Raw genomic sequence first — 23,535 nt, forward strand, 5'->3', positions numbered from 1 at the left:
TTTTTAGGTAGAGGATGTTAAAAAAAATGACACTTCAAGCTCTGCAGGTGGTTGAATATCAAGGATAATTAGCTATTCAATTATTTTTAAGAAAATAAATTGAGTGACTTAAATACAAACTGTTTTAAAAGGGCAAGCTCATAAAAACATAAGTTTTGTTGTTTTATAGTTTTCAAATTTCAAACACAGAATTTTTTTTTTGTTTTTCTGTAGGATGGAAGTAGATAGAAACATATAGATATTTTAAACTAAGGATGTGAGAAAATTAAACTGGCTTAAACGACTTTCATAAAGTCTGTATATTTTAACATTGAGTACGGATTTTTCCATTTTTCTGTGACTTAACTGAGAAATGAGACAAGGACATGTTTCAGGAATCTTTATGGCCTGTCGCTTTGCCACAGTGTGGTGTAGAATATACCATCAGCACTAGAACTATATTATTTTTAAGATAAATTAAGGTCATATAAAAACACAATTGTTTGAATTTTCTCAAAATTGTAAGTCATGGTGTTCTGGTTCCCTGACCCCTTGCTCAAACATGGGAGGAATTTACATGATTTTCATTTTTAATCTATATACTAATCTTTGGGCCTAGAGCTTTATCAAGTTAAGAAGTCCAGATTCTTTATAAAGAGCTGAAGTAGTTAATCCATTAGTTTAAAACATTTCTGTAAGCAAAAGTCACAAAGAAGCTTTGTTACTAAAAAGCCAATTTTAGCTACATTTTGAAAGGGATACACTAACCTAATCAACCACTTGCATATGAGTCCCCTTGATATTTAAAAGCCCCAAGGATTTTTAAAACTTTAAACACATTTTTATTACACAAACGTCACATAGTTGGATACTTCTCTACACAATTATTCTTATACTCCACAGGGAGGCTGCTTCTTAACTTCTCATCTTCTCAGGTGACGTCAAACACTAAAATCCTGATTTTCACAGAATGGCAGTAAAAAATGTCTCAGTGATTTAAGTTGAAAGCAGTACATTGGTTCATGGCTATTGCACTTAATTATCAGGAATGTACAAATGTATTTTTATTCAAAAATATAAAATAAATTGTCTGTAGGCAGGGACAGTGACAGCAGCAAACCATTGTCTGTTGTCAGCTGAAACCAATGACTGATAGTTACAGTGGTTTTCTTGAACATCAGCCAGGCTTTTCTTCAGTCCTTGCCTTCAACGGACTTCTCTGAACTTACAGGTGAGGAGCACTACCTTGACCTTCCTCTCACAATTCTCATTAATAATGGGATTAGAACACACCACTTCCCACACTGCCTCCCATTCCACCCACGCCGCCCACCCCAGGGTCTTTCTCTTCTTTAGGAATTTCTGTGACTACAGCTTCTGCTGTTGTTAACAGAAAGGTCAGTGCAGCAGCATCCAATGAAGTAGTTTTTACAACCTTCGTTGGATCAACGATTCCTTTTCCATTATGTTCACAAAATCTCCAAACACAGTGTCATAACCAACTTCTGAGGAATTTTGCATAATTTTCTCAACTATCAACGATTCCTCAACACTTGCATTCTTAGCAATGGTCACTGCAGAAATTTTGAGTGCTTTTAAACTATTTTTTATACCCATTTTTTAAAAAATCTTTTTGGCTGGCATTAATCAGTCCAAGCCTGGAAAGCACAGAAGCAGGGCACAACCCCTCCCAGAGCAATGCCTTCTTCAGCAGCAGCTCATGTAGCGCCGAGGGCATCCGTTACTTTGTCTTTCTTTTCATTCAGTTCAATGCCACTTGTCTCCCTAACCTGCCACTCAGTGGCTCCATCTGTTTTGTCAGATGTTCACTTAGTTTTTCCTTTTCACGTTGATTAGTTGTGATATCTAACTGCTAGATGGTTTCTTGAATACATTTTTCAATTTGAGTCTTGTCACCTTTTCCATTCAAGAACATGGCATCATCTTTGATCATGATGTCATCTCCAAGTTCTCCTAAGTCATGAGGGTGAACATCTTAAAGAGTTAGAGTCAAACCTCCTCCAAACCCTGCACCACAAGTAGCAGTAGCAGTAGCCATGTCTTTAAGCTGGTTCTTTCCATTGTCATTGAAACCTAGAGCTTTGAATGCTACAGCCTGAAGACTAACTGTTAGCCCATTCAGAACAAGTGTGCTTGGAGCTTCTCCATCAGCATCTTCAGCAATTATGACCCTGGGCTTATGGTGAACACTGGTGATTTCAAGAGCAGGTCCAATGGGCTGAACACTAGAAATTTTTTCACTCAGTAGAACATAAGCATCTTGGTATTCACCTTTCTGACCTTTTACTGTATTAATAAAGTATGAAGACATATAACCTTCATCAAATGCCATGCCTTCAATAATTTCTGATTTATCATTTTGTGTTTTTCCACCCCTTTACTGTAATGGTGCTCTTTCTTACAAGCTTTTTTTTTGAAAAAAAATCATGTTGGAAGTAATATTGCCAATTTCATTGTCTCCATTTGCAGAAATTGTAGCAAACTGACCAAGTGTTCAGGGGTTGTCACAGGTGTACATTGCTTCTTAAATTCAGAAATTACAGCAGCAACATCTAACATCATTCCTCTCCAGATTTCCACTGGATCAGCACCTCTGTTGCTCTTCTCAAAACCTTCCGTGACACCTCATGCCAGTACAGCAGCAGTGGTGGTGCCACTCCGGCCTCTTCGTTTCTCTCATTGGTAACATCTGGAACAAGTTTAGAGCCAACATTTTTATCTTTTAAGTCAATGGACTTTCCAAAGATCACACCATCTTTTGTTACTTTGGGACTTCCCAAACTCTGTTCAATAATCATTGTTCTTCCCCTTCGCCCCATAGTAATGGCTGCAGTACTGGCCAAAAAGGTCTAGAGCTTGAAGCACCGAGGCTCAGGCATCTGCACCAAATTTTACATCTTTGGTGTAATCCTGAGTAAGATGAGGAGCCAGTGCCCTGGACATAGGCATCAGCTGGTGAAGAACTTTGTGTAATCAAAGCATTTCAGTGGGGCAGGGGCAGGGGCAGGGGCAGGGGCAGGGGCAGGGGCAGGGGCAGGGGCAGGGCATGAGAGCAGCGAGGCAGGCCATCATCGGCGAGTGAGGGCCAAGGGTTTTCAATTAATATGAAATTAAAGAGTTGGATAAAAGAAAATCTTAAATTTATAGTAATAAAACTGACAGTTGTGGTGAAGGTGTATGACATAACAATTAGTTAAATCAGTTACTGGCCATTTGACACTTGCTAAATTTGATTGAGGCCTGCAAAAGTAGATCTAAGGGAGTTTATAATCACATCTCAAGGAGCTTATAATTTCTTGGAGGAGATAAGACTAATACACACAAGTCAGCAAAATACAACATGTGATGAATGATCTTAGGGAAGGGGCAGTATTAATTCTTTTACTTTCAAAAATCTTTTTTCCTCCTAGGAGTATTCATTGCTTTTACACTTGGCACACTCTTAACTGCCTTAGAAAATATTTATCAATTTCCTAGGCTGCCTAGTATCTGAATTATTGTCCTGGATTTGGAGAATTCTTATCATATGAGTTTTGGTAAGAGGAAGACTGAAATAGCCAGATAGTCACTTTCCCAGCCTCCTTCATGGCTAGGGTGTAGGTACACGGCCAAGGCTCAACCAATCGATTTTCAAAATATAACAGCTTCATTGAGATATAATTCACATGCCATTCAAATCACCCAGTTGAAGTGTACAATTCAGTTTTTCTTAATACATTCACAGTTGTGTAACAACCAACTGTAAAGCATTTCCATCACCTCAGAAAGAAACTCCATACTCGTTGGCAGCCACTCCCCATCTCCCCTAACCTCCTCAGTCTTAGCAACACTAACCTACTTTTAATCTTTGTGTGTTTTCCTATTCTGGACATTTCATATAAATGGAATCATATGATAATTCTTTCATAATTGACTTCTTTCACTAAGTACAATGCTTTCAAGATTCATTTATGTTGTAGCATGCATCAGAGCTTTATTCTTTTATATTGCTGACTAATATTCCATTGTATGGATATACCATATTTTATTTTTCTATTCATCAGTTGATGGATATTTGGGTTGTTTCCCATACTTAGTTATTATAAATAATGCTGATATGAACATTCATGTACCAGTTTTCCTGTGGGCATATATTTTAATTTCTCTTGGGTATACAGTGAGGAGTAGAATTGCTGGGTCATGTGATAACTCTAAGTTTAACATTTTAGGACTGGGTCTTTTCTAAACAGAATATTCTGGGTGGGGCAAAAGTAGACTTAAGTTGTTTGTGTGAAAAATAATATAATAATTAATAAATAACAAAAATTAACTCTGTTTTGTATACTGACAACTAAACCTACTTTTGCCCCATCCTGTATTATTTTCCAAAGTGGTTGCACCATTTTACATTTTACCATCCATGTATGACAGTTCCAACTTTTTCATATCTTTGTCAACACTTGTTATTATCTGTTTTTTTTGAATATAGCCATCCTAATAGGTGTCAGGTGATACCTCATTGTGGTTTTCATTTGCATTTTCATGATGGCTAATGATGCTGAATATCTTTTCATGTTTTATTTGAACATTTTTATATCCTCTTTGTTTATGTCTATTTAAATATTTATCCCATTTCTTTAACTTGGGTTGTTTGCCTTTTTATTATTGAGTTGTAAGGGTCCTTCATAGATTTTAGCTACAAGTGCCTTACCAGATCTGTGATTTGCAAAGTTTCACCCTATGAATTTTTTTTCCTTTGACTAATGAATCCCTTTGAAGTATTAAAATCTTTTTTGATAAAGTTCATTTTATCTAATTTTTTTCTGAGAAATCATTGCCTAATTCAAAGTCATGAAAATTTACTTCTATGTTTTCTTCTGAGAGTCTTACAGTTTTAGCTCTTGCATTTAGGTATTTGGTACATATTGAGTTAATTTTTGTGTATGATGTGAGGTGGGGTTCCAACTTTTTTCTTTGCATGTTGTTCTCCAGTTGCTTCTCCCAGCACCATTTGATGATTTTTCTTTCTGCATTAAATTGTCTTGGCACCTTTGCCAAAAATCAATTGACTGTAAATGTGAGGATTTATATCTAGACTCTCAATTCTATTCCATTGATCTGTATGTTTATCCTTATGCCATTACCCTAACCGCCTTGATTACTGTGGCTTTGAAGTAAACTTTGAAATTGAGAAGTGTAAGTCCTTCAGTGTTGTTCTTCTTTTTCAATTTCGTTTTGGCTATTCTGGGTTCTTTTAGTTTCCATATGAATTTTAGTACAAGCTTGTAAATTTCTGCACAAAAGCAAGCCAGGATTCAGACAGAGATTTTGTTGCATCTGTAGATCCCTGTGGGCACTAAAGCCACCCTAATGGCATCAAGTGTTCCATTCTAGGGCCATCAACATTGTTCCATTTATGTAGGTCTTTAATTTCTTTCAACAATATTTTGTAGTTTTCAGAGTAGAAGTGTTGAATTCCTTTTTAAAAATTTATTCAGCATTTTATTTTATTTTGTGCTAATACTGTATATGGAATTGTTTCCTTAACTTCACTTTTGGTTTGCTCATTACTGCTGCATAGACCTACAAGTGAGTTCTGCATGTTGATCTTGGGTTATACAGCCTTAGTGAACTTGTTTATTGGTTCTAGCAGTTTTCTAGTGGCTACTTTAGGATCTCCAGTACAATGCTGAATAGAAGCAGTGAGAATCAGCATCCTTGTCTCGTTCCTGATCATAGGGGTGAAATCCTTTTAGTCATTCACCATTGACTTCAAACCATCAAATTTTGGGTGCAAATAAGTGGGGATCATTGGAGAACCCATTCCAACACTTCTTGTTCCCCTTTCATGCTTTATTTTTTGCATGTATCACATTAGGATGTACTGTATGGTTTAACTATTTGTTTCATAGTCTGTTCCCACCTCTTCCTGGCCTCTCCTATGCCCCCCTCCCCCCATGTAATGTAAGTGCCATTAGGGCAGGTGTTTTTGTTTGTTTTAGTCACTGTTTCATCCATGCCTAGAATTCTACTGGGCACATAGTAGTACTTAATACATATTTGTCAATTGAAGGAATGATAACACGGTGTGTTTTCTGTTGCTGGTTTGCAAACTTTTTGTAAAGGGAAGCATAGTTTTGGATTTTTAAAAATCTTTGTTTTATCTATACCAACTAGCACAATGTATCAGATATAGCAGGGCTTAGTAAATTTTGGTGAAATGGAATCAAATATTGTACTGAAGATAAAAGGCTTCATGGAAATGAGAGTTGAGCTAAGGCTTGAAGGATGAGTAAGAATGAGGTGGGCAGAAGCAGGAAAATACTAGTGGTGTAAAATGTAAATTTTAATAGTTTGTTTTTTATAAACAAATACACAAAAATTATTCTCTCACAGTATTGGGGGCCAAAACCTTGAAATACAGTTGTTGGCAGGGCCATGTTCTCTACAAAGCCTCTAGGGGAGGATCCTTCCTGGCCCTCTCTAGGTTCTTGTAACCCCGGGAACTCCTTGGTTTGCACCTGTGGTATTTTCTCTCTGATTCCATTGTCACTTGGTACTCTCCCTGTGTATCTATGTCTTCAATGCCATTTTCCTCTTCTTACAAGAACACCAGTCATCTTGGCTTTGGCTTTAAGATAATGACCTCATCTTAACTTTATTACATCTGCAAAGACCCTACTTCCATATAAGGTCATACACACAGGTACCAGGGGTTAGCACTTCAACATATCTGTTTGGAGGACACAATTCAACCCATAACACACCATGATGCTTATGGTTGTTGTGACCCATTGCTACTTTCCCACTCTCATCCCTTGCTCATCACTCTCTGTGCTCATGTTTCAGCTCTACTGAACCACTGGCTGTCATCCAGTCTAGAATGCCCCAATCTGATATGCTAACACCATGTGATACTTCACAGCTCAGCTCTAGTGTTACTTTCTCTGGGAAGGTTTCTTTGACTCCAAGTCAGGGTAGGAGCCTCTCTGATAGGCCCATTATAATATTTATCCTGCTGTACTGTAATTATGGGTTTCCTGCCTTTTTCTCACACTAACCGAAGTTGAAAGTATAGACTTTGTGTCCTGTTTACCATTGTCTTCTCCTTGTTAAGCACAGTGCTTAGCATTTGATAGGCATTCAGTTAATGTTTACTATTGAATATGAGGAATATTATGAAGGAAATTTGATAGAACCTAGAAACAAATAGGGTTAATGGAAAAAGGAGAAAAAAAGGATTACTTTAGAACTTGAGTAGAAAGCCAAGAGAGTTATATATGAACAGAAAGGGTGAAATTCAAAGGGGAAGTGTTTTTGGGGAAAAACATTATAATTCCAATTAAAATGGGTTATGGAACAAATATGTAGTAGAGGGGGAGACTCTTTGAGGACAAGGTCTGTGCCTTGTCATTCTCTTCACAGTACTTTTTAAGTACTGGCATAAAAGAGGCAATCAACTCATACTGACTGCATGAATTGTAAAGTGAATGTTTCCAGGTCTCTAGGATAGTGTTTCTATTGACCAGACAGAGAAGTTGTGGACAATAACTGGATTGAGGACTGTGAAGATAAAGCCTTCAGCTTCAGATGTGTTGATCTGAAACTTAGAAAAGAATGGTTAAGGGTGAAATTCCCAGTAAACAAATCTAGGAACCATAAGAACTCAGAGCTGTGGCCTTGAAAATAATTGATGTCTATTTGGAAGTATTAATATAGAAATGACAATTAAAGACATGAGATTTTTTTAGATGGGGTTTTTATAGGAATTTGGTATAGAGTAAGAGATTGGAAAAGAGATATCAGAGCCTTGGGAAAACACACATTTGCATACTAGGAGGTGTGAGTTAAGCCAGGGCAGGAGATGGAGAAGGAGCAGGTGTTCTGGGACAGAATACATGAATAGGACAGTGTCACAGATCCCAAGAGAGAAAATAATTTCAAAAACAGGAACTCATTAACTGTGCCAACGCTTGAAAAAAGACCAAGAATAGTGAGGACTAATAAAAGTTAATCAGTTTTAGCTTTAGATCTTGTCATTTGTGACTTTCAAGAGAAATATTTCAGTGGAGTGTTGGCAGTTAAAACTAATCTCAGGTGTTTAAAAAGGAGTTGGTGACAATATGGTGATAGTAAGAGAGTGGTGTGTAAACAATATAATTAAATTTGGCAAGAAGAGAAGAGAAACTGAAGAGTAGCTTTGGAAGGTAATCAGGATCAACAAAGACTACTGTGCTTTTGAAATGAGAGGCATTTTTGACAAGTTCAGTGTTCGTGTGTTTGGTTCCCAACTCAGGTTAGAGCTAAAAGAGTGAATTACAAAGGCAGAGAAGTTATACAGCTTTGGCTCAATAATGCAGAGGGTCTCCTTCTGGGTACTAGAGCTTGGTTCTGTGGCCAGCGCTGGAAATGGGGTAGAAGGGATATAAGAAGTGTTTACAGTGGCACAGAAATTGTTAGGTCAGGGAGCACAGTCTAAGAATGCTGGAACAGAAAGGACTAAGTAAACCACTCTGTTTATAGATAAGACAGTTGAGGTTCAGGAAGAAAGCCTGGGACTTCTGAGTACTAATGAAACAATATCTGAGTTGCTTGATAGGGTGATAGATTTGTTTTCCCTTCTCCTCAGACTGAATGGAGTTCCATGAACCACTACTGCTTCCTAAGAGGGTATCGGATTGTAGGCAAACCAGGAATTCCTGCCTGCACCTTTGTTGAGGATGTTGCTGATCAGAGGGTCTAGCATTAGCCTCTCTGGGGAAAGAGTCTGCTTCTCAGAAAGCTCCTGGATCCACTTTGGCCGTGCTTTGCAAATAGGGATGGGGAAGTGGAAACCCACACTGTTGCCTCCCCAGGGTCATCATTAACCAAACCGGCTGGCTGAGAAGCCTGTGGCTATGGAAACCAACCTTGTGAGGGAAGATGGGTTGTAAAAATAAGCCTCTTTTCCTTTCAACTTGATTTACTGGAATGATGCCTTGGCCCTTTGAATTAGATCCTGCAGAAATATCAGATCGGATTATTTAATATTCTCAGTCAATACCTTATCATCATTTTCTTAAACGTTCTCTCCCATGGGGCTGTTTCAGTTCTGTTGAAGAAAATGATCGATACTGCATTTTCCTATACACGCAGGTTTTTACATTGAGAACCCATGACAGCCTTCGCTTGTCACATGTGGAAACTCAGATTTCTGCGAGGGAGAATACTCTGGTGCTGGGCATACCTCTGTGGCTGGAACTCGGGATGATGAAAGGAATCGTGAGCTGGGAGTTTGATGTACTGGTCTCCACTCATACACATATAACAGTTTTCTTCCCCCAAATATTTCTTCGTCATTGAGGTTTGGGGGAGATATGTATGCTCTGTATATATGTATGTGTTACACACATACACACACCTACATGCACCTACACACAGATGACAGAATTCCTTAACCACACTTGGAAATTCCACATGCAAGGATAATAGATACTAGGATTAAATGGCAGGAGGAGAATATGTGTGACAGATATATGGAAGGGTTTATTAAAACATTATTTGGGTTATTGAAGTTACTGTCCTTTAAGCTTATCTTTTGTCCCCCACACTGTTGTTCAGGTTTTACATTACTATTCTAGATAGCACTGGAAAGCCTGAGGCAGCTGACTCAGAAATCTCTAACATATTAAACTGAGTAGCAAGTAAATAATTTCAATCATAACATGTAGCCAATAACAATCACCCCCAAACTGGCAGAATTTCAAAAACTTTGAAGTCTTCTTCTCTAGCTACAGAATTCTATAAGGTATTAAAACCAAATTAAAAATAAATCTCAAGGCCTTTCCAATTATTAATCTAGGCATAGTGATGAATTCAGCTATGGATGGAGATTTTTTTTTACATTTGTTTATGCTTTATTTTTATTATTTTTTTCACATTTTAAAATTGTTGTTCAAGTACAGTTGTCTCCATCTCCCCCCCCAATTCTACCCCCCACCCCAGCCATCCCCAATGGATGGAGAATTTGTCTTCACTTCTTGTTCTAAACTGGGACTGTGTCAGCAGCTAACCAGAGACTGCCTTATACAGGATGTTGAGAAACAGGAGAGACCTAATATAAAAAAAAAGAAAGGAGATTAGAGCAAAGGGCACCAATATGAGACCCAGAGAAACTACACTGGGAAAACCAACAATGGCCATACATGCAAAAGATTCGCAGTGTATTAAAGAGGTCACACCCTACTTTAGAGCAAGACTTCTGCTAAACTGTTAAAGAGAAGCTTTTCTATTTTTAAAAATAACTTCAAAGAAGGATCATGGCCTCCATTGGTAACCCATTAAATTATTTAATAACTTTCTGCCAGGATTCAGTGTCATCTGTTCTGTTAAAGCTGAGTCCAACTTGTTAGGAGTTTGGATGAACTAACCTGATGTGCACCCCTGGGGTGTAGACATTCTTATATGTGAGGGTTACAGTTAGGTATTTATTTTTAGGAGAGCGTAATTTCTTTCTCCTTAATTTTTATACTCCTTAATATTCTCCATTGCTTTCATTTAAACCCTTCAAAGTTTCCTGAATACTGCAAATACGAGCTTGGTTCTTGTCTTTGATTATCTCAGGGTCAGACTGCTCATTTTGGACACTGTAGGAAAGGTGAAAGCATTGAGGTAGTGTTCAACCTTTTTCCTTTGCAAGTTATGTTCACACGGGTAGCATATTAAAGTTGACATTTCTGCCAAGATCCAAAGATACAATTAATGCTGAGATACAATTCCTATGCAGAGTTTCCAAAGAAGTAAACTGAGAACTGGTTACATGATTCTTAACTCTCTAGTCCATATAAAGGTCATGTAAAGATTGAGAAAGTAGAGGTGGCTTCAGGATTTGTAAGGATTTCTTTGGAGAGAAGTGTGCTGAGTCCCATTTCCAAGGAATTAATTTGGGAAGGTGCTCTTCTACATCTCAGATCAAGAGAAAGGAGATTTTACAGATGTCATGAAAAACTTGATATGTGTCTCCTGTGGACCAGTATCTGATGATTACATGGTGAATCTAAAAGGCAGAGACTAGCCTGCTAGGTGCTGTGACCACAGCAATATAGAAGAGGTGACTGTGTTGGTTGACCATTTTTTCCCAGTGCATGTTAGGCGACAAATACTGAGAGTATTTGCCACGGGCCAGATGTGGATTATGTAAGAGAATGCTGGCCTGGAGTTTGGGGCTCAAACTATTACCAGGGTCTAGGTCTGCTTACTGCATCTCTCAATGTAGCTTTTTGTATGTTCAATCTAAACAAACAGGCCTTCTCTTTGTAATTACAAGATGGCTGTCAGAAGTTCCTGGAAGCTAATCCTTCCAGTTTAAAAAACCAGTGAAATAGAGCAAGGGTCTTTCTCTCACTGTTCTTAGTACGAGGCCTAAGATGTGTTTCTATTGGGCTGGCTTATGTCACATACTCAGCCCTGAACAATGGCCAGGTTGACTTGGGGCTGAGCTCTGTACTTCACCCATGGAGCTGCGGAAGGGTGTCTCATCCAGCACCAAGAGTGGGGAAGGAGTAGGTCCACAAATGAATATTATGTTCATGCCAGAGAAAGGTGGTGTAGATGTCAGGTAGACTAGCTATATGTGTTCTACACACCTAGCATTTCTATAGCTGTTATGCCTCTTGGTTTTTCTTTGTGTGTATGTGTGAGTGTATAGCAACAGAAGAGAAAAGATTAAGGTCTGTGGTGAACAGTGAAATCTTTTCAAAGATTAAATGTGAGGCCAGCTCTAGAAAAGGTGAGATGAGAATGTTTTTGTTGAGGACTTGGAGGATTTATTGGAGTTGTAGGGAACCTGAGAAGTTGAGGAAGAGGTGGCTCTACTTGAAAGACCTACAACAAAACCTGAAATCTTTGTGAATGAGATGTATGGGTACTTAAGGCTCACACTGTTTCCAACATTTTCATGTTAAAAACCAGCTCACAAAGACAGTGGTTGATATGTGTTATATGCTTGAACAGAAATGGTTCTTCATATGAACTAAATCCTCTAATGGTATTCTTTCACATTATTTCCTTTCATAATTGGAATACAATTTTCTACTATATATAGATGGGGTTATTTATATCTCACACTAGACTGTAAATTCCGTAAGGGCAAGAGATGGGGTGTCCATTTGGCTCACCATTGATCACCAGCATTTTGCAAAGAGCCTGGCGCTTAGTTCAGTAAATATTTACTGAATGAATGATTGAATAAAGTTTGTCCTCTTAAACCCACAGCATGACTTGAAAAAGAAACCCATGTTTCTGTCGGAGAAAAGGGCCTGCTGGCGTCACTAGGCCAGTCTGCCTGCCAGCTGACCCGTAGATCTGATGTGGACCGGGTTGTGCTTTCTGTCATTCAAGTCATTTACAGAACTCTGTGTCAAGAGTCTGCTTTCAAGATATGGCACACGGAGTAAAGAACACTGCCTGGCGTGTGATAAATATTTGAATGAGAGACATGCTAAAGCGGGGAGAGTTATTTATAAGATGAATAATCTGGACCCTTTGGGTGGTCACAGACAAAAGTTACATTTATGTATTATGTACATTTTTGTGTTTTGATTTAAAAGCATCCACCTTATATCAGTAAGATAGAATAAACATTCTCCCTCATGTAACATAATCTTCATAATCACCTAATGGCTATGTAATATTTCAGGGAGTAGATTGTCCATAAGATAATTAATCACACTCCTACTGTTGGAACACTTAGTTGTTCCTAATTTTTCCAATGTTGTAGATAATATAGGGAGCAACAGCTCTGTGCATGTCACTTTTACCAGCCCTTGGATATTTTCTAGGAAGGGTTCCCTGGGGTATTATTCCTGACTCTGGACTGAGTTAAACTGATCTTTTAACATAGGGTGTGTTCTGGGTGGTTGGAGCTCAGTCTGTGTTCTGTCCACTAAGGGTCCTGCTGCAGGTGAGGTCCCAGAGCAGAAGTCCCTCTGGTATCAAGCCCCAGCCTGGGCACCTTCTCCAAAGCAATGAAGAATCTTTGCCAATATCAGGAAAGGAAGTTATAGAGTCTGGGCTGTCTATTTTTTTCATTTTCACTAACACGTTTATTTTGTGAGTTGTGCTTTTTAATACAAACATTATTTTTAGAACAATTTATAATTTACAGAAAAATTACAAAGATTTTTCTGTAATTACAAAATTACACAGAAAGTTTCTGTATATCCCACACCCAGTTTGCATGATTATTGACATCTTACATTAGTATGGTACATTTGGTATAACTAATGAACCAATGTTGATATATTATCATTCAATTTGTTTACTTTTATTTATATTTATGAATTAAAATTATTAGGCTTTTAGTTCAATAAAGCAGCTTTCAAATAATCCTAAAATTAAAAAAAAATAAAAAGAAGAAGGAAAAAAGGAAGACCATGATTACAGTTACAGGTGCTTCTTGAGAAGACCAGGAAAGAGGTCTTTGCTCTTATTTCTGCTTAAAAAAATCAATACGTAGGATTATATACAGAGTGGGGAAAAGTAGGTTTACAGTTGTATGTGAAACAGAGTTGATTCTTGTATTATTGTTTATTAATTATTATATTATTTTCCATAGAAACAACTGTAAACCTACTTTTGTCCCTCCCTGTACCATGTGGCAGAATTTGGAAGCATTCTATTTTTAAGATTTCCACTAACAATTGCTTACTATATTTTTCATTGTTATTGCTGAGCACTGACTAATATGTTTTCCGAAATATTACTGTTCTTTTCTTCTTGTATTTTTGTTCCAGTTCTGCTAAAAGTCTTCTTAATTAGTAAATTAATTTTAACTTCAAAATATTTAAAAATCACTTATTTTAGTTTCTCCCACCCCCCGCTATAATTTTAGGAAGTTAATGTCAAACTGACCTTGCAATCCTTCTTGGGTTGTCCTTTTCTACCTCATAACTAGTTTTCTAATCACCTTTCCTGGGAGCAATCTACTGGCTGAGGGATACTGTTTAGGACTGCTGTCCTAAGAAAGTTGGGAAGATGAAGGTTGTGCTTCTCACTTTTCCTTTCTACTTTCACCTTCACTGATTTCCTCCTTTGGTGTTTTCGGTCCCCAGCTGTGGTCTGTAGTCTCCGTGCTGGCCCCTACTGATTCTAGACATCAGGTATTCATGGCCCTGTGCCATTTTCTCCCTTCAAGCAACTGCCTTCCTCCCAACAGGACACGGCAATGTTGGGGGGATGTCATTTCTGTGATTATGTTAGAAAAGATTGTGAACTCGAGAATTTTCCCCTAACATTGGTTTCATTCTCAGCCTTTTTAATTTTATGAGAGGCATCCCTGGCACTCAGCTGATAAGCCTGAAGGACCAAGTATTTTGGAGTCACCCTCGATTCACTCCTCTTGTACCCACCCCTCTGCCCATACGATCAAACATTACCGAGCCTGTGTCTGGTAACTCTGTCTCCAAAATATGCCTTAAATCTGTTTACCTTTTTCTATTGATACCATGCTGGTCTAATTTGCCTAATTTTTCACTTGGAATTGCTACCACAGCTTTTTATAGTAGGCAGAGTAATGCTTCTCTTCCTATTCTCCCCAAAGATGTGCACACTTTCATCCTGGACTTCGCCAATGTGATTAAGGGTATAAACCTGAAGGTGGCAAGATTACCCTGGATTATCTGGGTGGGCCCAATCTAACCACATGACTATTTTAAGAGCAAAGACTATTTTGTGACTGAGTCAGAGAGATGAAATGGCCTCTGGAAGCTAAGAACTGCCTGAGTTTATAGCCAGCAAGATTTTATTTATTTATTTTTAGAGAAAGGGGAAGAGAGGGAGAGAAACATTAATGTGAGAGAGGAACATCCATCAGTTGCCTCCTGAACACACCCTGACCGGGAGCCAAACCTGCAATGCAGGGATATGCCCTGACTGGGAATTGAACTGGCAACCTTTTGCTTTATGGGACAACGCCTGACCAATGGAGCCGTACTGGTCAGATTTATAGCTAGCAAGCAAACAAAAACTTCAGCTCTACAACCATAGGTAAATTAATTCTTCCAACAACCAGAATAAACAAGAAATTGATTCTCCCTCAGAGCTGCCAGAAAGGACTGCAGTCCTGCTGATGTTAGCTCAGTGAGACCCCTGTGAGACTGCAGACCTACAGAGCTGTTTGAGAATACATTTGCATTATTTCAGCCACTAAGGTTGTGGTAATTTGCTACAGCAGCAATTAAAAACTAATACAGCTTCTTACTGTTTTTCCTAAGTATTCTCTTGGCTCTCCAAATTGTTCTACACCAGGACAGCCAGAATGACCTTGTAAAAAAATTCTATCAAGGTGACTTCCCCATTTTAATTCCTTTCCATTATACTTACTGTGAAACGCAAGCTCTTTTTCTGAGGCCCAGAGCCCTGTGTGATCTGGCCCCTGCCAATCTCTCCAGTTCCTTCTGAAGTCACTCCTTTTCCACCTCATTGGCCTTTCAGTTCTCTCAACTTGTTAGGAAGTTTCACACCCTGGGGTTTTCACAGATGCTGGCTGGCATTTTGCTCAGAATGAGTTCCTCTGCTCTTCACAGGCAGTCCCCTTCTCGTTCTTCAAATATCGTCTTAAACGATAGTAATTATATCAATATCTTGTACATCGTATTAGTGTCATTGAAGATACTATAATATCTTGGTATTTTATGATATTAGAGAGACTTTTTCTCATTATCCTATCCAAATATGCTCTCCCTGTCATTATTTTATATTAAAAAACTTATTTTCTTTATAGCACTTTTATCAACTTGGAAACATATATTTGTTTATTTGTTGCTTATTTAGTGTCTGTCTCCCCAGCTAAAACTCCAGGCGAACTCTGGAGAACAGGTGTGATGTTATCCTCCTTCTATCTGCCGTACCCAGCGTACTGCCTGGCGTATCATGGATGTTCCAAAAATAGTTTTTTTGAGTGAATGGCTGCATACTTCTCCCATGGGATGTTTGTAAACATTTTGACAGGGAAATGATTTTCTGGAGAAATAAGTTTTGGAAGTTTGAAATGAAAGTTAAACAGAGTTCTTTACTACAGGACTTTCCTGAGCTTTAATTTGGTAACATATATTTTTAAAATTTAATTTAATTTTAATTGTTGTTCAAGTACAGTTTTCTGCCTTTTACCCCCATTCCAGTCCACCCCCCAGCCCTCCCCACCTCCCTCCCATTTCCACCTCCCCTTTGTTATTGTCCATGCGTCCTTTACACTTGTTCCTGCAAACCATTCCCCTTTTCCCCTGAAATTCCCTCCCCTCGTAATTTGGTAACATATTATACAGAGCTAAGGCATCATGAGTCTGTAAATGGGACCATTGCTTGTAGCTTTTCTTCTGCTTATTTTACCTGGAACAACTTCAACTACTTCTCCTTCTGCTCTTCCTCTTCCTCCTTTTTTTCATTTTCTCTTCTTTTTAAAAAATCCTCACCTGAAGACATTTTTTCATTGCTTTTTAGAGAGAGAGAAAATCAACCAATTGAGCCACACTGGCCAGAGTTGGAGCTTCTATTTTGAGGATAGATAGTATCTCTTGGGCCTAGTGTTCTGAGATACATAATTTGGTGAATACCAGTGTAGTTCAAGGTCCTCAATTTTTTGAACAAGGAGACTGTGACCCAGGAAGATTCACTGAAATATCTAAGGTTATACTGTGAGTTTTTATAACCATCAGGTCTTTTATGAAAGTCTACACATTTAAGAATGTCTATGGCATCTTTAAATGATTAGCTAAACCAACAGGGAAAGTTATGTTTACAGTAACTTTAGAGATGAGAGTGTAGAGCAGACTATATCAAGGAATTTGGACTTCTTTGGAAATTGCCATTTTTGATAAAAATACCACAACAGAGAAGAAGTAATTCAGACCCTATAGTTTAAAAATGCTACCACCTCCTCCCCCCTTCATCCATGCCCAGATCAAACCAAAAATTCATATAATTTAGTTTGTTTTAGCTGCCTGGGGTACAAAGGAATCAGGCAAGAAGCATAAAGGAAAGTCTGGGTTTTATTTACTTACCTGATTGCTATGTTTTTGTGGAATTTTTGTGTGGGAATTGAGAGTGTCTGAGAGTAGGATCCATATGTTTATTCTCAACATAGGGAATCAGTTGAGTGTATGGTTAAGTATATGGCTTTGGAATCTTACAGATGTGGGTTAGAGACCTTCCTCTGTCCCTTAAAACCCGTGTGACCTTTAGCACTTTATACCAAACCTCTCCAAACCTCCTTTTTCTCATGTGCAAACAGGAATACAGGCATATCTTGGAGATATTGTGGGTTCAGTTCCAGGCCACTGTAATAAAGCAAGTATCTCAATAAGGCAACTTGTACAGTTTCTGCTGGTGGAGGGTCTTGCCTTTAATGCCTTTGAAGTGCAGTAAAATGAATCACAATGAAAGGAGATGTGCCTGTAGTATTAACCCCATGTCATAGGGTTGCAAAGATGAGACGATGCATGCAAAGAGCTCATGCAAAGAGTCAGCACATGCCTGACACCAGCAGACACTTGAGTTGGTCATAGTTTTTAGGAGAAAGGAGTTTAGGTATGCCATTGATGAGTGTTTGAGAGATTGGTGAAAATACTGAGATAAGTTTCAAGTTTGCTCAACGATACCACTGATGACTTAGGATCTCCTCGCTGACTTTGCAAATCATACCTCTGCTTGGGTTTTAAAAAATACCAAATAAGAAATAAAGAGAGTTCACATATAATCATTTTCATATAGTTCATGATCACTTAGGATGTTGCCTGTAGATCTGGAGTAAGATTGTCTAACCTGATGCAGCACAAACACACACTGCCCATGTTGCAATGGCAAACAGCATAGTTAACATTGTGAATTACTAAGGCTCAGGTGGCAAACACAAGGCCTGTGGGCTGATTCCAGCAGCCCTCCACCTTGTTTTTTTTGGCCTGGCACCTTGTTTCTACCCAGTGGCAGTCTTGAGCTCTGGCTTAACTATTAAGGAGTAGGTACATTTATACAGTCCTAAAATTACATTCAGCCCTTTGAAGGCAACTGTGAGAATGATGTGGCCCCCAGTGAAGATGAGTTTGACACCCCTGTACTAAAAGTTTTACATGGTAGGCTTGGCACTGTAGCTATTAGTTTGCTCTTTCAAGGCTTGTTTTTCAGCTTTGTTAGCCCCAGGTTTTACCAGGGCTAGATTAGTCTTCCTCCTAAGGCATTGTCTTCCCAGGGTCTGCCGATTGCTCAGGCTGTTTGGTGAGGACTCTCTACTCGGGCAGGTTGAAACTTGGACATTTCCAAATCCCATGGGAATGCTGGTAATTGTTCAGCCCATAGTTCTTCTGTAGTTCTTTCCCTGGCTTTGTGGAGTCTTGTTCTAAGCATCTGTTGCCTAGGGTCTAGCCAAAGACCCAAGGGGTTCCCTATACAGATTCCTGGACTCCTGTTTACTCCTCGATAGCACTTTCTCAACATGAAATCATGTTTTGTACAAACAAATTACCAGCCTCTTTTTCTCCAGCACCACGCCCTGTGAGTTCCAGCTGCCTCAGTGGCCCTGAATTCTGATGTTTCCTCCGCACCCTGTGCTGAGATCTGTAAAGTACTTCCAGGCTTACTTTTCCCCCTTCTCTCAGGGATCAGGTTTTGCCTGTTGTTCAACATCTGGAAACAGTTATTTCATATGTCTCATCAATTTTTATAGTTTTTTAAGAGAAAAGTTTCTCTGTTGTGGCCAGAAGTGGAAGTCCTTTCCCACTTTTAGTCCTCATTACTCTCCCATAGGGCCCTGTCTTGAAGAACCCCCTTCTTAATACTGCAGTGGTGAGGGATTTACTCTCACACCACACACTCTTGCCGAGTTTCTCTTATGACTGAGGGTCTGAGTAGGACAGATGGTAGGTACAGATCAGAGAATTATCAGATCAGTCTCTCATCAGAGAACAGAACAAAATTAACTCATCAGTAACTGCAACAGTACTTGTAGCTTTGTGTTTGATATATATATATATATATATATATATATATATATATATATATATATATATATTAAAGATTTTATTTATTTACTTTTGGAGAGGGAAGGGAGAGAGATAGAGAGATAGAGAGAGAGAAACATCAATGTGCAGTTGCTGGGGCTCATGGCCTGCAACCCCGGCATGTACCCTGGCTGGGAATCGAACCTGTGACACTTTGGTTTGCAGCCCGTGCTCAATCCACTGAGCTATGCCAGCCAGGGTGATATATTTAAGATTCAATACCATACAGGCGCCAGATGCATATGAGGCTTATCAGGGAGATCACTTCATAAATTACATAAATACCTAACATACACCTGAAACAATATAACTTTGATTATCAACTGTCATTTAAAAAATAGAAGTTATAAAAAAGATTCTGGACCACACAAATGATAACATGATGGGTTCATTTCTGAATTCATTTCTAATCTACCTTTACACAATGATTTTAAACAACATATTTGTTGATCACATTGATTATAATAGAAATAATTGGAATCTATACTCATTTCCATGTTTTTAACCTAGAAAGACCTGAATGTATCAGAAAAGGACATGGCTTTCCTACGAGCAAAGAATCCTTCCAGGCACAGGTCATGCAGAAACCGTGTTTTCTTTAGTCATCATAAGCATGTTAATTATGATGAAATAAACTAATAATCTATTTCTATGCCAATTTCTTCAATATAACTAGGTGAGAAGTAATCATGTATTGGTGTCTTTTATAAAAAAAATACCAGAAAGAGTGGGCTCTTTCTTCCCATAATATGACTAGTTGAAGAAAAATGAAATAAAATATGATTTAAGGGGTTCAGAGGCTTTCAGTTATCTTTTTGCTTAATATACATGTAAAATAAAATATAAAAATTGAAAAAACTTCAAGGAAAATAATTTGTTTTTTTAAGGTTTTTATTTATTTATTTTTAGAGAGAGGGGAAGGGAGAGAGAAAGAGAGGGAGAGGAACATCAATGTGTGGTTGCTTCTTGTGTGCCTCCTACTGGAGAAATGGCCTGCAACCCAGGCATGTGCCCTGACTGGGAATCGAACCAGAGACCTTTTCTTTCACAGGCCGGTGCTCAATCCACTGAGCCACACCAGCAAGGGCTAGTTTTTTTTTTTTTTCTTGGTAGGTGGTAGGGGTCCACTGGTGAGAATATGTTCATTAGTAAGTTTTTGCTACAAAGGATGTTTGCTGGCATCAGTGAAGAATGCTTATCTTTGCTTGTAAATGATATTGCCTGTATCATGAGTAACTATGAGGGGGATACAAAAGGAAAATCCTCAAATTTAAATTTTTACATTTATTGAAGCTTCATGTTTCAAGTGTCTAATGCCTATTAATTCAGATGTCCTAATTTGTTCTTCTCCATGATCATTTTGACTTGCATGGCTTTGGAAGAGCATTTGAAAGAACATAAAACATCTTTGTTTTATGACTGGTCTGTGGATTACTGACTCTAGCCTTCTTTAAGGCCTCGAACTTTGAGAATTTTGTATCCATTTGTAACTTCAAATTATCTTTAAAAACCAAACTTCTTTGATATTTCCTTTTCATTTTTTGAGAGTGTAACTGTATTATGTTAATTGTCTATGTGATAATTTAGTACAGTCATCTTATAAAGACAGTGGAGTTGTTATATTATCCTGCTTTTACAGAGGAGAAGTCAGAGGTATGGAGAATTTTGTGATTTTCCCAGTGTCCCTCATGGACAACTAAATGTCATGGTGCTGGTACCATTCTGTATCTTGATGCTGATGGTAAATGCACAAGGCTACATGGGTCATAAAGTTCCATAGAACTAAATATGCACACAGCCATGCACACACACGCGTAAAACTGGTGAAATTGTCATCACAGAGTAGGGTGCATCAGTGTTAATTTCCTCCTTGTGACATAGTATTATAGTTTTGTTCCCAGTTAGGGGAAACTGATTGAGGGTACTGGGATGACTCTGAATTTTGTTTTACAACTGTGTGTGGATCTGCAATTATCTCAAAGTAAAAATTTTTTTTTTTAAAAGATCTGAGACTAAAGACTAGTGTCCTGTAGAATGAGCATTGGTTGAATGCGGGGAGGGAACTCAAATGTGATTCCAAACTTGTTCTCAGTGTAGGCTAATTCCTTATCTGGGCATCATTTTCCTTCTTTGTAAAATGTTAGGTCAGAATAGGTCAGCTCTCAGGCCCTTCCAACTCAGAAATTTTATGGTTATTTGATTCCCTCTGGTGTTTCTCCCAGAGCACAGTTCTTCTTTTAGCTTTTTTCCTGGGGTATACCTAGATTATATTTGACTTGAATTCCTCCACTTCTGCTTGTGCCCTAATGACAGTAGTACTTTGCCTTTAAGTACTTTTTCTAAAGAGATTTTTTTAAAAAAGAACTGAGTCACCTAGAATACATTAACTGTAATTTAGAAACAGTATGCTTAACTTTCCCTTTGTTCTTCTAATATTTTATTATTGTTATATGGTACTTTTATTTAAATTTACCTACACTTATAGCATAGACTGAAGTATACACTGAAGTATAGAAAAAGCCATTACTGTATTTTCAAATAAGGTAGCCTTCAAGTTCCCGAATACTCACCATTGTGTTGCTTTATTACTAGTCACATGTGTGATCTTGGGTCTCAAACTAGCCTTATTATAATGTAATGAGGGAGGGTGATGAATAACTTAGGTCTTCACAAAGATATGGTGATAGAACACAAAACTAAATAATAGTTATTCCCATGATTGTTTTACACTTCTGAATGTAAGGATATTAAAGTTGAAGCTTTGCAAGATAAAATATGTGTTTCAAAGTTTTAAAAATAATTTTAATATAGAATTTCAAAATAGTGGAAAAATGCAAAGAATATTGGACCTTTCAACTGGTTATGAAATGCATACCAAAATTTGGACTTTTGGGAGCCTACTTCTGGACTTGTCTATGACTGATAAGTCTATAATTTGCTATTAAAATGTTGTGATTTTAGTTTCAGACAGTGGAGCTATAAATTGCGGAGCTCTGGGATGAAAGGCCAATTATACTAGAACAAATGTCTATTGTTTTATTTCAGGAGGGGGAGAATTCACCCTACTACTTACTTACAGTGATTATTTCAAATTTTCCTCCAGAAGAAGAAGCCCATGCCACATTTGTGGCAATGGCTAAGTGACCGCAGGAATGAAGAATTCAGGGATGATTTAGTGCAGATCATCACGTAGGCTTCCCAGCATGTGTGTTTTAAACAGTACTGTGTTGTCTCCAGGTTTGCCAAAGTGTAATCTGTGAGCAATTGAGGCAAAATCAAAATCAGAATCCTAGGAGAGTAATATTGTTTTGGAATTGTCAAGCAAAAGACCATGGTTTGGGTTGTTACGTCTGGAACCAAAATATCACATGTGGCATACATCATTTGAAGTTTATTGCTTTAACCTTAGACCTTCGTGTTGAAAATGTGTGCTGTTCAGTGCCTTGCATCCCAGGATAAGCATTTCTGTTCCATCATATGCGAGTCTGTGCCAGCTGCATGGTGAGCATGGTGAAACCATAGCTTAGATGGCTGGAAGGCCTCCTCCATGGTTTCTTCACTCTTTTGCTGGAACTGCCAAAGTAATAGATTTGAGGGGGGCTCAAAAATTAAGGCATGGCACCAGGTAATTGAAACCACTCCCTACACATCTGGAAAAAAACCCAATCTAGTCACACTCTTTGCTGAAAAAGGAATCATCCCATGCTATTGTCTGGAGTTGCAGGGAAGTGGTGTCATTTTATGTTTACAGAAGTATTTAGTATTTTCATGGACAGATTCAAAAGCCTGTGGTTACAAAGTGTGAAATTCTTATTAAAATTTCTCATGAAATCAACAGAATACATATCTAGTGATTGTTCCAAGGCCTTCTTTCATTCCATTTGTACATTATAGCAACAGTCCTACTGATCCATTCTATTCTCTGTAACAAACCAACCTATCCTACTCTCCCATTCATTGTTTGACTTGTCCCAGCCAGGAAAATTTTAATTATTTGTCATTCAAGGTAAGTTTACCCTCAGTGCTATGGCCTCCCTCCTGCTGGAATGAGGCAAATGGTCCTCTGGGATCAAGATGCAGTGAACCTGGGCTGGCTATGGTGCCGGTAGAAGAAAGAGGGGTGATGACAGGGAGTGCGTATTTTCACTTTTAAATGTAAACACAGATATATAGATTGAGAATTTGATGTTATTCCTTGTGCAGAATTTGGACCTTCCACCTGCAGGCCAACATTTACTGTCAGAAATGAATTTATATATCTTCCAAAGTTGCATGTTACTTTCAGTGATAATAATAATGCAGCATTCTATTATTTTGGAGGTGCTTTTATTATCATGTTTATTTTTACAGTATTAGTTTATGGGGCATGTGGGGGGATTATTTTCTTCACTTTGCAAATGAGGATCCTGAAGCTCGGAGATGTTAATGGTTTACTCAAGGTCCCACAGAATAGGGCTAGCTCTCAAAAAGGTTTTCTGATGCCAAGTCCTGTGTTCTTTCCATTAGCATCTGGTACTTCTCATGTTTC

The 23,535-nt window shown here is 38.2% G+C and overlaps 1 pseudogene; it reads right to left on the reverse strand.

Moving 5' to 3' along the window:
• Window positions 1-1,261: 1,261 nt before the first annotated feature.
• On the reverse strand, window positions 1,262-2,982 carry LOC123811956 (annotated as a pseudogene).
• Window positions 2,983-23,535: the final 20,553 nt, after the last annotated feature.

This window comes from Phyllostomus hastatus, unplaced genomic scaffold (assembly GCF_019186645.2).
Source record: "Phyllostomus hastatus isolate PE091 unplaced genomic scaffold, TTU_PhHast_1.1 phas_scaffold_78, whole genome shotgun sequence".
In the NCBI taxonomy this organism is placed as follows: domain Eukaryota; kingdom Metazoa; phylum Chordata; class Mammalia; order Chiroptera; family Phyllostomidae; genus Phyllostomus; species Phyllostomus hastatus.